The sequence below is a fragment of the Trachypithecus francoisi genome, unplaced genomic scaffold, assembly GCF_009764315.1.
Source record: "Trachypithecus francoisi isolate TF-2019V2 unplaced genomic scaffold, Tfra_2.0 Lachesis_group10, whole genome shotgun sequence".
NCBI lineage: Eukaryota > Metazoa > Chordata > Mammalia > Primates > Cercopithecidae > Trachypithecus > Trachypithecus francoisi.
Window position 1 is genome coordinate 19,217,204 of NW_022681455.1, and position 18,768 is coordinate 19,235,971.

Genomic DNA, 18,768 nt, shown 5'->3' on the forward strand with positions numbered 1-18,768 from the left:
CACGGACTCATCATTCAATTAATTGCTTTCAGTCTTGGAAATGCAACAATCACACACACAGAAAACCAGATAAGCTATTTGGGCCACATTTTAGAAATAAGAAATCAGATTTTCACTGCTGATGCATATTGCGTCTCTCTCTGAGTGACCAGCAGATTTTCTGTACTAAATCCTTTCAACTATTGCCATATGTTCTGAAGGAACATAGTAGTGAGGCCAAAATGGGAAATTCTCCATCAACTGGAAGAGTATTTAATTCCTTGTTTTGTTTGTTTCTATTAGATTAAAAACCCATTAGGGTGAAGGAGGAGATGAGAGATCATCTATTCAGTCCTGCAAAGAATCTGTCTTGTTTTCTAAAGTGCTTTAGGAAAGGAACTTGCCCAATCTCATTTAGGATCAGATATTTCAGGATCTCATGCTGTCTGGTAACCTTTATGTATGTCTCATTTAACTGCCTCATGCTGCTTTTTAGTCTGTCCATACTTTTCTGATTATTGGAAGTGGAGAGTAGACTCGTACCAATCTCTAAGTGAGAATCTTGATATATTTGAAGATTTGTTATTAATGTTCTATTCATTTTTCTTTTTCATGGCCCAATTTTTCATTGTTTAGGCTTTGAATAATTATGTTTATGGCTTGCTTTATGTTGTTTTTCAAAGTCTTCTGTGTCTTCCAGTGTTGTGGCATTCAAAATTAGACAAGTTTAGGGGAATGGTAAAAACCTAGTTCTAATGGACTGCACATATTTATAAATAATAGAGCTATATTGTTTAGAAGGGGTATATTCTAATGTCTTCCAAAGCCCCCCCTGCAGTAATATTTGTTGACCATTCCCCATCTTTTATTTTTGTCCTTTGTTTTTATGTATATTTATTTCATAAGTTATTGAAGGGCAGCACCATTGCTTTTAGACAACCTTGTATAATGTGAACAATTTCCCATCTATAATTGTGAAATTCAGTGGATTACTTCCATATTTCAATATTAAATCTTTGCAGAAAATATAAGTAGTCCTAGAACTTTGTAAAGGCATCTTCAGGTGCAAGTTAGAAGCAACCATAAAAATATAGGTGCACCTCTTGTTCTTTTTGCCTTATTCACTCAATCAATAAGTAATTGTTGAGTGCTTCTTCTGTATCAGGCAAAGATCAAGATAGACATTGTCTTTGACTTTATCAGATGGCCTCCTAAAGAAGTACACTGAAATATATCTTTGTAACTTGAGTCATATTCTAGAAAAAAAAGATCACAATGTAAAGAGAAGCTTGGTGACTCTTTTGGATGGGGGGAAGAATTACTTTTTCAAATGATATACATGCACTAGTTTTTATAACTTAGTCTTAACATCCAGATAGTAAATACAGCATGTCGGGACGTAGCATCTTGACTTTTCTCCTCAAGGGACTAGCTGTCTTCGAGGCACATAGTTTGTGTCGGTTGCAAACACTAATTTGTAGGATAGTGGTTGTGAATGTTGTACATGAAAATCTAGTGAAAGCCATGGATTCTCATTTCAGGAAAAATAATGAACTTGAAACTTCAAGATGTTCCTGTGGTCCTTGGAACCCATTTATAGAGTCTAGGATAATAACTATTGATGGCTCAGTATCTTTGTACTAAACCCACTTTCACACTATTTCAGTTGAACATGGACAATATCTCAGATGTGTCAAAACGAGGCTTCAGGAACCAATATGGGACCTCAAGGGGAGAGTTATAATCTGGCAGAAATCACAAAAATCCATTTTACCTTCCTTCAGGCATGAAATGGTAAGATGGAAGAATCAAAGAGGACCACAGTGGAGACTAGACGGAGGCGTTACACAACTCGAAGTTCAGGCTTGCTTCTAGTCTAAGTTTTGAGCTACAGGGATACAGATGGCCTTTGAGTCTCATAATATTCTAACTGGCCCGTTACTAAAGCAGTACATACAGAGGAAAATTTGGAGCCAAATCTCAGCTATTTCATTCATTCATCAAATATTCATTGAGGGGCTGCAATATCCCAAGCACTTGGGGAGACCCAGTACCTGGTCTCACGGAGCTCATTTGTTCTACTCCTTGTGATTCATTGATGCAGTGGTAGTTTAAAAAAAAAAAAAAAACACTATTTGGAGATACAGAAGCTCCTGATCTTGGTCAGCTCTGGCATGACCATCAATAGGTGCTCAATGAATACTGGTTGGTTGATTGGTTTATTACTTTCCCTGATGCATTCTTTTTGTTACAGAATCAGAACAGCTGGGGTTAATAAAAAGAAAAGTTTAGTTTTTAGAGGAGCACAAAGCTACATATACTAATTATAATAAAATATTAAAAAGCTACTTAGGGTAACATAGTTATGAACTTGAAGTGCATACTAATGTGAGATTCATTTTGATGTAAAGCATTTTCAAAATCAGCTATCTATCCTCAGAGTGGCCAAAATAGCAGTCCAGAGACGGACACGGAGCATTTCAAATTCAGCAGTATGCTCTTATTGGCCCAGGGATGGCAATAACACAAGCAGCAGCTGGTAAGAATCTGAGTCTATTCTGACTAGATCATGCTGCCTGAGAGTCTAATTTTGCTTCAAAAATAGTCTAATTTTGCTCATAGTGGAGAAAGTGGTATATTCCTTTAGTGTCAACAGACCAGATTGCATCTCCAGTTTGTTTGATGGGAGAACTTGGTTCTGTTCCCAGATACGGCTCTCCTTCATGGATCATTGAATTACACTAAGTGTTTTGAACAAAGTCAGTTTCAAAACATACTGCTTTCCTCTAAAACCTTGGAATTTCTCTTCATACCAAAGTTCCAAGAGCCTATGCTAGTAGGAAGAGAATCTGCAAATACAGGTCATTTGGGTTCCAGCCATCAGCGTCTTCGTCTGTGGATAGGTAAACCCAAAAGACCCTTCAGGATCTAACACTCTAGGATTTATAGTGAGTCCTAGAGTTTCTGATATTCTGAAATTTGTGTGAAGGTATGTGGGTTATAAATCTACAAATTAGTGGATAAAAAAATGTAAGTCATTTATGTAAAAAAAAAAAAAAAAAAAAAAAAAAAACAACCCAGATTTGAGTATATTATACTTTGGCTTTCAGTGAGGAGACTTTTGGTACTGTTCTATTTATCTTCCTTCACATTTTTTCAGGCAGTAACTATATATAAAAGAATGTATTACTTCATCATTTTTTTAAAGAGTATTTATAAGTGAGGGCCCAATACCTGCTTCTAATTCACTTAGTTTCAAACTCTCTGGTCCTAAGTAATGAGCCGTGAAGGAGACCAGGTTAGAGAATGACCCAGGAAGGACTTGCAGCCTCCCCGGGGCTCAGGCTTGTTGTCTGGGTGAGGTGCCCTTTCTTTCCAGCATGTGCTCCTCTGTACAGCCGCCTGTGGCTGTGACATATCCAGGAACCTTGCTCCAGGCAGACCAAGTTCCACTGAAAACCTGACTTTCTTAAAAATGAACCTGGAAAACCTTGCAGATGATACATCTTTCCCTCTAATCCATACTCAGGAGCATGAGACTGAAGGAAAACTATGGGGAGGATTGATGAGCAGCTCTATTTATATTCTATTGATGGGCTAATCTTGCACACACCTGGAGGTGATCTGCGCTTCTATACACAAAGGGATCTTGATATTGGCTCTGGTGCTAACAAGTCCAAACTGAGCTCGGGCACAGTTGGGCTGGAATGGGTAGGCGTATTACCTGGATTCTCGGGGACCCAGCTGAGGGTACTCTAGCTGGCAGTTGACCTTGTGGTAAGGGGTGGAAAGAATGGTAAGAAAGGGATGACAGTTCCTGAAAGGAAGCTCCCTATGACAATTTAAGAGAAAAGAATTCCTCGTTCCTATTCCTTCATTAAAAAAAAAAAATCCCATTATGTTTTGAGGGTTTTGGTTCTTTTCTTTTCTCTTTAATTTTTAAGAGTCAAAGAATGTGTCACTTAGCTTTATTATATGATAAATGAAGTTTTATTTTTCTTTAACAATGTCTTACTTCATTTGGTGCCATCCAGAAAAGTAGGTTCCTTTTATGTAACACCTAGGGTTGGATTTTACTCGATCCCATTTCTGAAATCCATTGAGTATTCAGAATTCTTAGCTTTTCTTCAGAATTTCTGGTTGGACCAGGCATACTCACAGGGAGAAAGCCTTTGGAATGTGATAGAAAGCTGTGCTGTGCGAGCTGTTCCCTTAAGACTTATTTGGATTGAATAAAGCCAGCTACAGAAGTGGGTGAAGCTATCCCTCATGCTGACATTTAATTTACCTGGGAGTACAATAATCTGAGGAAGAATCAAATACTTGAAAATTTTGCTTCAGTGAGCAAAAGCTAACTGTTTGTACCATATTGAAAAGTGATATTTTCTTTGGAATTGAAAGAAAGGAAAAGAGTAACACATTCACTGATGAAAAGCCAGAGGAAAGAACAGACCTCTTCTTTGGAATATTCACAAATATGAAGTTGGAGAAAACATTGAAATTTTGCATATAATCATTTTTCAGCTGCTGTTTGATAGAACAAAGTCAGTGAGGTCTAGATAAAGGATAGGGTGATAAAGCCTTAAAAAGAAAGAGTGTTTTTAAATGTGGCACAGAAAAGAAAGCAGCTGGAGTTAATATCTGACAATATGTGGGAGGTGAAAACATGTTGAATCTTGTACAGAAGTTTGATCAGAGAAAGAGTAGGTAATGTTACTGTCCAAATCAAAATAACCGCTTATAATTAGTTCCACCTGTGCTAAAAAATTATGCTCAGACTGTTCTCAATTCATTGAAATTCATGATCATACAATGTTATGAGTAATAGTTACTTCTGAACCAAAGTTAATATGCATGTCTCTGTTGACAAAATGAGTCTATATTTTATTACTCTTTGTATCCTCAGCCACTGACACCATACCTGATACCTAGTAGATGTTCCACGTGCTGACTACCTGAATGAAATGGCAAATCTATAGTACACTTAAGCTCTCTGGTTTCCCTTTAATATACATCTGGCTAGTCTTAATTGTTTGCTTTAAAGAGTTGAGTGATTATTTTGGTCCATGGAAATCTGGCACTGTTGTCATACTTTTTTGCCATGCATTAATAATTGGGCATTTGAAGCTAATGTCTGCTTTAGATCAAACTTATAAGGTGTAGTCATCATGATGGCAAATAGAATATTTGAATGAAATGACCAGATTTTCAATATGCCAAAGCAAGGATCATGGCCAATACCATTTTTCCTCACCTGCCTTTGTGTTTCATGACCACATGCTCATTTAGGATCATGCTTCCAGAAGGTAAGAGCAGGTGTTCCAGCCACCATTCCATTGCATACCTCTCCCTTCCCATCAAATGTCTTTCCCTATGTCCTGGACCTCTGGAGGTGGTTTGTGGTGTCATCCCAGACTGTCTCATAGTGGCACATGCTATCTTCCCACAACTCTCCCAAAGGTGAGTAACTAGACTTCTTACCACAGCCTGGAATAATTCTGATATAGCCAAGATCTACATAAGTTATAGAGAGACCAGTTTTACTGCTGTCCTACAAATCAGGAATGTTAGTTAGCTTTTCCATGTGAGACATGTAGTTCAGTAGTCAAAAATTCTGGTCTCTTAGCTATCTCAATTGCTAACTAAAAAATGAGTCTACCTAACACACGAGGTATCACATGCAAAAAGACCTGAAACTTAGCTGTGCATACAGTTTCAAGGAATGCATAGCCCTAATCTATGCTGAAGCAATATATCAAAAAATTTGGCAGGGCACAGTGGATCATGCCTATAATCCCAGTATATTGGGAGGCCAAGGCGTGTGGATCATGAGGTCAGGGGTTCGAGACCAGCCCGGCCAACATGATGAAACCCTGTCTCTACTAAAGATACAAAAAATTAGCTGGGCATGGTGGCGTGTGCCTATAATTCCTGCTACTAGGGAGGCTGAGGAAGGAGAAACGCTTGAATCCGGGAGCTGGAGGTTGCAGTGAGCCGAGATTGCACCATTGCATTCCAGCCTGAGCAACATGGTGAGAGTTTGTCCCCCCCGCCCCCACCAAAAAAAAAAAAAGTTAAAAGCAAAGATTTTGGAGCTAGACAAACAAACCATGTCTTTCTGTAAGCTGTGGGACCTTGTACAAATCACTCAGCCTCTCTACATTTCAGTTTTCTCATGTGTAAAGTGGTAATTTTTAAAAATCAGTGGTGGTGGATTGTAAGGATTCTATGAGGTAATACATATAAAATGCTCAGCAGAGCATCTGGAAAATAGTCATCAAAAATTTTACACAATCATCCTCACCACCATTATTTCATCATAACATAATCTACGAGAATTCCCAGTAGCGCCGTGGTAACTTGAGTCTGAGTTTGCAGAGTGAAAGTTTCCAGGAGATGGAAAAACACAAGAGCTGCCTCAGATGGTAAGATTACCTCGAGTCTCCTACTGTTACCATCACACACACCAAAAGGAGACCCTTGCAGGGCAAAACTTGCCATGAGTGGAAAGCAGTGGTGAGGGCGCTTGATAGCCTCTCTGCTACAGTGATCTCCCTTGGGCTGTCGTATGTGTGATTCATTACATAAAGCATATAGACTCTCCCAACAGTGAAAAAGCCCCATTTGGGCATCTGATGATTCGTGAATTGAACCAAAGACGTAATGATATAATCAGCCTATAAAATGACCAACCCATTTTAAGAACTAAAAATCTATTTTTAAGTAGAACTAAAGCCCATCAACTCCTTACTGGTGTCCAGATTAATTTGCAGCTACAGAAATATGTGGATAATGATAATTTCTTCAAGACCAGAGAAAGATGGAAAGAAAAACTCAAGAAAGCCTTATAAATAAGAAAACCTTACAAATGAGAATGTTTGGAAAGTGCTTTACTCGATGTCTTTATGCAAACTGCACTAATTAATCTCATACAAACATGGATATTTTTGTAAAGCATAAGCCCAAGTGCCATTTTATGACCATATAATTTAGAAGTCCTCAAATTACATTAAAATCACCACACACAGTGTTTACAGTTAATTACATGGTTATTTACCATTCCCAATCAAGTGTTATTCATTCAGTACCTCTTTGCCTGATCTTACCTAAAAAAGAAAACACTTTTATGCTGGATTTGAGTGGTAAACATTCAAACATGGCAATACTCAAAGGCAACAAAGATGTGATTTGGAGTAAACAAATTCCATTGACAGATTTCAGAGAATGTCCAGGGAGAAAGAATGAAAAGAGATCAACGTTTACTAAAATAACATTTCTTTGATTGTTTCAGTTCTACTGAGAAAAGGAAACTTCACTATCTACTGCCCAATATTTATGTAAAGCCAGTTAGGACTATTATCCATATTTTACATTATAAAGATATAGTTCTTCAGTTAAGAAATGTTTATTAAGTGCCATACACATTCTAGATTCTGGGATAAGAGAAAAGTGTAAAAATAAATAAAGCATGGCCCCTTGATGAACTCACAGATTAGATAACCACTGAGTGTGTTATAGGCATTTCCACATGTAAGAAATATTTACTTATCATCATCCTTTTGTCATTTAACAATACCGTCCTGAAATTAGAAAGTCTCACTACCTACCACCATAGAATATCTGTCTTCAGGAATCTTTCTAAGGCTTAGTCTGTAAAACATGGAGTGAGGAACATAATAGTACCAATTTTCCTTCAATGGTAATATGATCGTAAAGGCTGAGTAAGACTAAAAACTCTCTACAGATTCCTTCTTTGGGATCTGCCTCTGTAGCTGACTTACATTCCTACCAGGGCAAACCGAAGCCTTATTTGCTTTCCTACGTTGCCTAGCAACTCACAATGCCTCATACCCCTGTTAGGATACTAGACAGTTATATCAGGAAACAGTTATTAGATAAATTAACTAAAATGACCCTTAATTCCTAGGATATAACTTTGAATTTTGTCTTTGGGGAGCTAAAATTTTTAACAAAGTGGTCCTCATTATGAAGTCCTCAGACCACCTGCATTTACATTTTATCACATTTTGAAATAGTCTTAGGGAATAGACATTATCCACATTTTCAATGGAAACATTGTTAAAGCAGTTAAATAACTTTCTAAAATTTACATGATTAGAAACTGGGATTCAAACTGATATCTGCCTGTTTGTCTAGCATATAACCTTTGTACTACATTGTCATCTTTGGAAAACTCAGTCTTAACAAGTTGATGATTAATCTAATTTCCCAATTAATTGCTCAATTTTCATTAGGCATCAGCACCTATATAGATACTAATGTATTTTATTCAATATTAAATCGCAGAAAAATCTGTAGACTATATATAGCATACATGTAATATGTATCTATACAACCACACACATTTTCCTTTAGGGAAATAAGAATTATACATGTAAAATGGTACTTACATTCTTCATCAATTTTCAAAACAGTGTCCCCTTCTGTCTGTAATACATGTAAGTGAAATGTGGCAAACTGAGGTGAACCTTTGGAAATTGTTGGCCCTAAGATATAGATATTTAAATGACTTTCAATCTGGAAAGTGCATTAAATATATGACATGTCATGACCATCCAACAATTATCCAAATGGAATCTGAAATATAAAATTATTTCAGATGCTAAGGCTTTGGGGAAGCTTTGGAAACATGTGTAGAGGCATATAAGTCCATTTTGTGCAGTGAATTTTGATAATTGAGTCAAGAATGTAGTTACAAATTCTATATCTCCTACTTTATATCTGGCTCTAAATCAAAGAAACTAAGTATAAAATGAGAACATAGGATTTCGAGACTGGCATAAAACTGGAAGAAAATAAAAGACAATAGGCACAGGCCTCACAGTTTTTGTGAAGTATCAGTAACTGAGGATTTTCTTTGGGCTCTGGCTATGGAATATTACATATCCATACATCTACTGGGCAGTTATTTAGTTGGTAGTCCTTTAGATGATACATGTGTTATAAAGCATACATGTTTCAAACATGTACATGATGGCTAAAACACAAGATAAGTATTAATATTAAAAAATCCATAGAAGATTTTTAAGGATGTATTCTTTTTCTAGGTATGTGTTATCAAGTGGACTTTATGGATAAGCTGTTGTATATCATGATTGGAACCTGTCATTATTAAAGAGTGATTAATATTTTAACCCAGTAAAGGAAAATTACAATTAAAGTTTTCAGAGCTGGAAAACCTTAGAGGGGATCTTTTCTGACTCTTTGATTTCACAAGTGGGGAAACAGATTCAGGAAGTTAAATGATTTGTCTAATGTCGCTCAGCTAATAGATGGAGGAAGAGATGGGACTTGAATGATCTTTCTGGAAGAACATTCTTTCCAGTTCACATTTTTCATGTAAATGAGTAAAAGAAACAAAACAGCTTTTGTCAAAACTAAATTTAAAAACCACAATTACTTACAAAAAAGTCTTTTTGAATCCATACTGTATGCTGTATGAATAGATATATCCCCCCAAATTTTACTGGATGTTAAATGGTTAAATTTCTACCTCTCATATTAAACATTACTCTGTATATGTAGAGTACTGCACCGTTAGAGCAGAGAAAACAAGTTAATACAAATTGTGTTTTTCAAAGATCATATAGTCAGTGAAAAAGCTAGAGCTTGTATTTAGGACCTTTTGATTCTAGAACACACATCCTTTCTGCCTGGCTATGCTACCTTTCACTGAGGTGGACTAGGAGAACAAGAAACTTATAACACAGATCTGGATAACAAAGTGACAATTTTAAAAAACATAGAGAAAACAAAGAAAAATAGAAAGTGAGAAAAGAGCTGGGGTAAACATAGAGGATAGGGAGAATGATCCAAATGAAACATAATAGGCTTTGTCTTTATCATCAAACATTTTGTCATCATATAAGTATAATTCATTTGAAGAATCTCAGTGCTATGCAAAAATGTAGAATATTACAATCAACTTAGGAATTATTGTAATAAAACCCCTAGGAAAAATTACAATTAACTTGAGTCAATTAGATTTCTCAAGGATCCCTGACTCCAGCTCTGGCTAACAGGAATCCTAATGAGACAATTAATATTAGCTAATATCAGTATGATTGATTTAAAGGGAACATATAATTAGATAGATGTGTGTATATAAAAGTATAGGTTTCTGTATGACTGTGCTTTACATCTATCCAAGTATTCAAAATTCTCAAAATATTTTGAAAGCATGAAAAGATAAGAGAATTCTCATTCCATAGATAAAAAGCTGAGGTTTGAAAATCACACATCGGGGCCTATCATGGGGAGGGAGGAGGGGGGAGGGATTGCATTGGGAGTTATACCTGATATAAATGACGAATTGATGGGTGCTGACGAGTTGATGGGTGCAGCACACCAACATGGTACAAGTATACATATGTAACAAACCTGCATGTTATGCACATGTACCCTAGAACTTAAAGTATAATAAAAAAAAATTAAAAAAAAAAAAAAGAAAATCATACATACTAGGGCTCAGAAGCAAGGTAAACAACCTTAGAAAACCAGGCTTTTGTGTGAGCCAGCCTATTGAAATGTCAGTACAGTTAAGGAGAAAGTTTGGTGAATATTTATTGAGTGCCATCCGTATATCAGTCACTTTCAGCAAATTATCTCCTTACTCTTCACAGTCTCAGAGGGAGATGTTATTATCCCTGTTTTACAGATTAGGAAACTAAAGCTAAATAAGCTTAATAACGACCAAAAAGAGTGATCAGCACTGCCGTGTATGACTGTATACTGCACAATAGCATCTGGTAGTGAGGAGAGGCAAATCGGGTCTGCCATACGTTTGTGCTCTGCTTGTCCAGATCTTTGGTGTGGGACTGTTATTACAGAGAAAGGAGGTGCCATTTTCTAATTTGCCCAAAGGTCAGCAGTCTCACAGAATAATGGAATAAAAATTTGATTTTTATGTCTGAGGCATAGATCAAGCATTTTCTACCATGTCTTGAAGGCCCCGGTCCTGCTTAGAAAGATGCAATCAGAATAAGTCCTGAGTAGCGGCAGCCCAACTCATTCTGAAAGGGTTGGACAATCTGAATCTTAAAGAGTTACTGAGGACAATGAAGGAAACTCTCATGGAATTCTCCCCTGACTCTTGTCTTTGAGACAAAACATTATCTGACCTTGAGATCTGAGTATAGATAGAGGGGGAGGAAAAAAAACACAATTTAATTTGGATTGAGCTGTTTCATTTGTACGATTTTCTAAAATAATAGAGTCATGGTACCGTAAATCATCCTTTGTGGTTTCACAAATCAATGACAAGAGAATTGGCCCCATGCCTGGCACATAACAGACACTCAATTCACATCATTATCAAATTGTACCAAAGGATTTCTGACATTCTCATCAGTAAGAAAAGTGTTTGAGGATGGTAATGTAAATGGAGGTATACTACTGTTGATGCTGGAGACTTCATATCTGGCTAATGACTAAACTCACATGCAATATGAAAGTCACAGTGGCTGCACAAGAAAAGAAAGCCCAGGAAAAGGATTGGTGTTCACACTTTTCTCAGCCCTGGCATCTTGGCATTTTCTGTCTCCTCCACTAGTCTATAAATTCCTTGGGGATAAGGCCCATGGAGAATCTAGTTTATCTTCAGCAGTTCACACTTAACAAGTGCTCTGTGCATAGTAGGTGCTTAGTGAATGCTATTGAAGATATCACTGTTTCTATCTCCTCCTTCTCCTAATACTCAGAGTCATAAAGTTGCCCTCTGGACACTCACACCTCATAGTCTATGTTAGAAAAAGTAGATGAAAGCTATGAAGAAAGTCTGCTTGGGGAGCAAAGTATTAAAGAGCAATGGAAAACAGATTGTGTTTATGTTCTGCAATACGTGATCCAGAAATAGCCAGGACTCAGATAAGAGAGACATTCCAAGAGCTCAGGTTGCCAGAAAAGGTCAAATTAAAACATAAGGGTAGAGATGATGGGGACAAATTGTGCAGGAAAAAAGAGCATCATAAGTGTAGAGAAAGGGGTTTAGAAGAATGAGTGTTCAAGAAAGGACTGTGAGAAGCTATTGACCTGAAGCAGAAAATCCTCACTAGAGGTGTTAAAGTTAGAAATTTAAACCTTAAATCCATAGGACCCTTAAACTTGACCTTATATCTATAGCAAGAGGAGTGGAGTAGGGTTAGGGGTGAGCCACAAACAGCTCAAGTGCTTCAGACAGTTTTATTTGTTAATGTTTCAAAGTTTTAGATGATACCATGATTTGCTTAATATTATTTTACTCCACCCAGGTTAAATATTTCTGTTTTAACAAACAAATATTTCTTTTTTTTGAGACAGAGTCTGGCTCTGTTGCCCAGGCTGGCGTGCAGTGGTGCGATCTCAGCTCACTGCAAGCTCTGCCTCCCGGGTTCATGCCATTCTCCTGCTTCAGCCTCTGGAGCAGCTGGGACTATAGGTGTCCGCCACCACGCCTGGCTAGTTTTTTGTATTTTTCAGTAGAGACGGGGTTTCACCATGGTCTCGATCTCCTGACCTCGTGATCTGCCTGCCTCGGCCTCCCAAATGCTGGGATTACAGGCATGAGCCACCGCGCCCGGCCACAAACAAATATTTCTATTTTAACAAAGTTCTATAATAACTTTGTAGGAAACAATGTCTCATCCCAAAGTCAAGATGATAGTCAGGAGAGTGAGGAGGAAATATTTTTGAATCTTTGGGCTTTTTGGAGTCCTTTTAAAATCATACTTTGAATGGGAAAGTCTACTTGCAACTATGTACAAACTATGCTGTTTTCTTAAATTGAATCACAGTGTTGGCCCACTATATGGGAGGCAAGATGTGCATGGACTTGGGGTGACATATTGATATTACCACCATAGGTACTGCCAACAGCCTGAAAAGTCACAAGAGATCTGTCTGTTCCAAGTTTCACTTCAGAAGCATTCGTCTTTGCCTTCCTGCTTTCCAGTTAACCCATGGCTAAAATGGTTTTCACTTTTATAAATTGATTTAAAGATGATAGGAATGCAAACAAGTCTAGTCCCCAATCAGCAGTCAGTATCAAATAATGTTGTTCTGTTGCCTATTAGAATACTATGCTATTATAAAGCCAGATGTAGGAAAACGAGCGCTAGTTTAGGAGGGTGATCACCCAGGTTTGAATCTCACATCTGTCATAGACCCACTGCCTGGTCACTGTGTAGCGCTGGCTGCCAGTAAGGATTAGTATCAGAGCTTTTAGTTGTATCATTTCAGGGAAAGTAATCCAATTCTTCTCAGATCTGTATAGCAATATTTTGTGAAATACATTTCCATGATAACAGATTTGAAATCCCAGCACACTAGAAATGTAAATATAATACAAACTGTTGCCATTGGACATTGGTTTCTCCATAGATTTGCTCTAGGGTCCCAGAAAGAAAGTTGCAGCATATACAAGTTCTACAAATACAGTGTTGACTGACTTGGGATAAACTGCCCCTTCATCCTGTATTTATTTGCATGAATCACAAGTTTATCTCTTCTCTATGACCCTCCTTTCTTTCAGAAAGGGAGGGAAGCACAAACTGTGAGTTTTATTAGGCAAAATGATATAATACATTCCAGAGAAGTAGCTTTATTCTTCAGTGGACATTAAGAAGTATTAATCTTTGGAATCATTTAAGACAATTTTAGGAATTGAAAGATTTCCAGATACGAGACTTGTCTGTGATATGGTCAGAGTATGTTATAGGTAGGGAAGACCCTAGTCCTTTTAGGACTAGAACTAGTAGAAATCTCCAAATAAGCTTGGGACTCAAAGGCAGAGAACTGTATTCTTGTTTGAACTTTGCCATTGTCTCTGATACCCTGGACCAATCACTTAGATCTTCTTTGTTTTAATTGTTTTAAAATTGGGGAAGGAGGGTTGAAAACACGGGCTAGATTATTTAGTTTTAACACTTGCCATTTTAAAGTCAATTTCATTTTTGGATGGGCAAATAAATAGACCTCAATAAAATAAACTTTAACAGAATAATGTTTGCTCTTAAATAGCGTCTATTATCAACTTCCATGGCATCTGTTGATCCTAGACTCCTCAGATTTCTCAATATGAATGCTGGTATTTTTCTTATTGTATCATATAAGTATCAGCCATTTTCCTTGAATATTGTGGTTTAAATGCTTTGAACAGGTCAGAGGTAATCAGTGTTGTATCCTTTTGGTTTCTACCATCCAACCCATCTTTGAAGGTTATTTGAAGGCTTTGTTTGGTTGTTTCGTTTTGTTTTGTTTTGCTTTTTTAGACGGAGTCTCACTCTGTTGCCCAGGCTGGAGTGCAGTGGCATGTTCTCAGCTCACTGCAACCTCCGTCTCCCAGGTTCAAGCAATTCATCTGACTCAGCCTCTCAAGTAGTTGGGGTTATAGGTGTGTGTTACCATACCTGGCTAATTATTTTGTATTTTTAGTAGAGACAGGGTTTCACCATGTTGGCCAGGCTGGTCTCAATCTCCTGATGTCAGGTGATCCATCCGCCTTGGCCTCCCAAAGTGCTGGGATTACAGGCATGAGCCACTGCACCCAGCCCTTTGAAGATTTTCTAAGTAGACTGTGGCCTATGCCTAAACATAGTTTTTTGTATGAAACCCCTTGGGCACTTTCTGCTCTCTCACCTCTGGTGTACTCTCTGCAGCCATTGAACACATTGCAAGGTATCGCTGATATAGAATGATTTGTCTAAGTCACACTGTTTCTCCCCTAAGGCTTGTCTCTTCATAGCACATTCAGGTGTGTCTGGCTCTACTGGAAGCAGGGCAAATAGCTGGTTGAGGTTGTGCTTTTCTTGGAGGTAAGATGAATGACTGTGTTGTTTGTCTAGGTGGTTTAGTTATTATTGTTCTTTTTAAACTTATTATTTTTTGAATGGCTTTACTGTAATTAGCTTGTCTAACGGTTTTACTTTCCAACAGAACTGATTTAATGGCCTCCCCACGTTTTGTGATTTCATCACCTACCACTAGAGCAGTATTTTACCTTATTCACGATGACCTAGGTTCCATGATTATTGAAGATACAAGGAAAATGGAGATAGTATTTCCTGGAAATGCAACCTTGGACCACGGAGCTCTTGAAGCTGGTTTCTATATGCTATGCTTTTATGGAGCATGTGTGAAACTTAAATGGACAAGAATGATTTCAAAAGTATGCCTGCACAGAAAGTCCAGTGTGAAGCAGAGCCTGGAAAAGATTGAACAGATGTAGCAGGTGTAAACATGTTTCCTTATCTTGGTTCCTGGATTTTACATCCTCCTAGAAGACTCTCTGTACTGCAGAAAAGGGTTATTGGTACAGATGGTAAACTGCTAAAATGCCCAGAAGGTTCAAGCTCATCTGTGCTTTTAAAGAAGGGGAGGTTTGTGTGTTGTCTGACTCACAGGTGTTTGGAAGGCTCCAAATTACCTTCAGGTTTTTCTGTTTTACTTTGCTTTAACAGATGTCTTGGGTTATATGTTGGAAGCAGCCACTCCTTATGGTGTCCAAGTGTTTAAAATTGGAGTGTCCCAAGAGCAAGGGGGTGGAGTTGAGCTATTGGCACACAAGCCTGTGCAGTCATTGCAAATTGAGGCTTTGGGTCTTTCTTGTCTCTGGGCTTCTGCCACTGATTTTTTCATCTGGTCACTGGTTCTTTATTTTCCTGCATTGCAGAGTCTGTATTGTACAATCTTCTTGGCATAGACACTTTATTATTCCTGAACCTTAATGTGTCTTGTTCCTGTTTCTTTCTCAGCCTGTGGCTGCAACAGGTGCAAACAGGCTATGACCACATGCTTTCAGGTGCTCTGTTAGAGTGATTTCTGTGAAGTTAGCTGCCCTTCTGTTACAGCCAAAGACTAGCACTGAAATGTATTAGCTTCCTTTCCCAGAACAAGAAACTTTCAGTGAAAAAAGTAAAGCTAAATTAGACTAACGTATAGTACACCAGCCTTCATTCTAAAACCTATGCCAATTCTATCATTCAGCCTGAATGTTTGTTCCTACCATTCATCTCTTCCTACTTTGAATAAGAAGATGTAACATTTCCAGAGAAGAGCATTTTCTAAAACGTATTCCATGGGAGTTTTAATATGTCATATTTGGGAAAAATTCTATGTTGTCAAAAAGTTGGGGAAGTCCTGTATCATATAAAAGTAAACTTTTTAAAAAGCTCTAGGATTTCTTGTGGCCTTTAAATATACTAATTTGTGAGTTGAGATCTTGATAAATGCATTATGTAGGATTTACCATTATTTAAACAGGAGTTTTTTTTAAGTATGTCATGAGACTAGCACTCCTTAGAATATACTTTTGGAAATATTTGCTTAGACAAAACAATAAGGCCCAGGAGACCCACATCTAGTAACGGTTTGCCCTGGGGAAACTCAACACACTATTAATGATGTTTTTTTAAAAATTGTCATTAATCTGATGGGTAAAGGGAACGTTTAAGGGTTTACTGGTTTTTTGGATTTTCATGAACATTTTGGTTGATTCCCCAATACCTTTCTCCCCTGCACTTTTGTAGTCAAATCATTTGGAAGAGATTGTTTCAATTCTCAGCTACTGTTATGGGCTAAGTGCTGTCCTCCAAATTCATATGTTAAAGCCCTACCCTCCAATGTGACTATATTCAGGTATCGGACCTTTGAAGAAGTATTTAAGGTTAAATAAGGTGGTGAGATGGGAATCCAATCCATGTCTAAGGACATGACTGATGTCCTTAGAAGAAGAGGGAGGGACTAAGTCCTGATAGAGACAAGAAAATAGAAAAAAAATGCATTTGGGGCTCTGATTTGTCCCTGCCTAAAGGCTGAGGTTTTCAATTATGTGAACTAAGAAGTTTCTTCTATGGCTTAAACCACATTGTATTATCTGAAATGAAAATCACTGTAACTTATGTACAGTTTATATACTATAGAGGCCATAGTGAATCAAGCTTTGTTATCAGCTTATATGCTTCAATTTGTGGTTCTTTTGGGTCTTTTAACTAGAGGAAAGGCCAGGTGAGGGTGCAGTAGGAAAGTATCATCTGCATGCCAAGGAAAGAGGCCTCAGGAGAAACCAGGCCTGCCGATGTCTTGATCTTGGCCTTCTAGACTCTGAAATTGTGAGAAAATAAATTCCTGTTGTTTAAGGTACCCACCTGGTCTATGGTACCTTGTTACAGCAGCTTGGCAGGCTAATACAGTGCCCATGGGGCCTATACTGGAATATCAGGGTAATCCTTCCCATTACCCCACTACAATTGCTTTACATAACCCTGACCTAAGCCAGTCAGTCTCATGATATTTCTTTGGACACGAGGATTAATTTAGTGGTACCATTATTAACATAATCCTTGGACTTTTGTTTAATAGTGTCGAAACGTGCCCTTTTGTTCCCCATGCACGTGACTGAGGAAACACACAGCTGCAGGTGCTGCAGGCAGTCATCTTGTGAAGCTAGCCAGAGGATGAGGGATGGAAGAGACACAGACAAGAAAACAGAAAAGAAATGCATTTGGAGCTCTGATCAGTCCCAGTCTGAAGGCTGAGGTTTTCAGTTATGTGAACTAGTAAGTTTCCTCTATTGCTTATGCCACATTGTATTGTTTTATTTGCAGTGAAAATTATTCCAGCGGATACACAGGCTACACAAGGGCTATAGTGAATCGAGCTTTTATATCAGGTTACGTGCTTCAATTTGTGGTTCTTTCAGGTCTTTTAATTAGATAGATTTCTAAATCCTTTATAAGTAATTAAATTGTAGGTTTCAAAGTATGATCCCCTTAATGGGTATAAGGCCACTAGACAGTCTAATAGTGGACATATATAGAGGTGGGAACTATGTCTGTTAAGATTCAGCCAGTTATGAATAAAATCTGGCCCTGGAAATGTATAAGATGAGAAAGTGTGTCCCACTTAGGCTGTAGAAATTAGAGTCTTCTCAAGACATTCAATAATATGAATTTCTAAGACCTGGGTGGCCCTTGATGCTGAAAAATGCATCTCTACAGCTTAATTCCTGGTTTCACTTGGGCAAAGCTGGCAAACTGGATCCACCCACATTGGCTTTGTTTTAAGCAAACCACACGTAAGCTTTCCTGAGTTTAAAAACAGAAATGAAGTCACCGCTGGAAGTAGACTGAGTCAAATTTTTCACAGGAGAGGGACATGTTAGCTGGACAATGTCTTATGCACTAGCAAACACTGCTGTCTCCAATTCTGGCTTGGTGGCTCACTCAGTTTCTTGGAATTGGTCACTTTTTCATTTCCTGGATTTAGGTTTGGTCAACCGTATTTGTCATTTTTTGTCAAAATTAATGATCCTGATTCAGGTTTTGCCCACAGGTAAAATTCAAAGGCTAGCAATAAAAACTTCAATCAATAAATATTCGTTAAATATTTGCTATGTGCCAAGCATTGTTAGACACCGAGGTGTGTAAAACAGATAAAAATCCCTATACTCATAGAATTTAGAATTGTGTGTGTTTCATATAGGTGTACAAATACAGGTGTACAAATCTATATAATTTAAGTATATAGTATGTAAGGTGGAGAAAGGGGTTACACACTTGTAGGTTTGTACTGTGTCCAACTGCCTAAGCCGGAACAATGTTTCCCAGCATCCCCTTCCTCGTGTGGTTCCTGGGTAGAGTTGGCCAAAGTGGAATTTTCACAAGGTTTCGAAATTGGAAATGAAGCAGCAACCATGCTATCTGAACATCATCATGGCTACATGCTGTGAAAGACAGATGCAGAGGTGCCAGAGCCTTCTGCCTCCTCCTCTCCCCTTGCTCTGTGTCCAACTCT

General features: G+C 37.9%; 1 long non-coding RNA gene across 1 annotated transcript in view; it reads left to right on the forward strand.

The window, feature by feature from the left end:
- The first annotated feature begins 6,346 nt into the window (after window positions 1–6,346).
- The window catches only part of LOC117086778, a 57,529-nt gene continuing 45,107 nt past the window's right edge, over window positions 6,347–18,768 (forward strand). The window contains exons 1-2 of the long non-coding RNA XR_004438572.1: window positions 6,347–6,404; window positions 17,335–17,531. This is a non-coding gene — a long non-coding RNA (uncharacterized LOC117086778). The remainder of the gene's footprint in view (window positions 6,405–17,334; window positions 17,532–18,768) is intronic.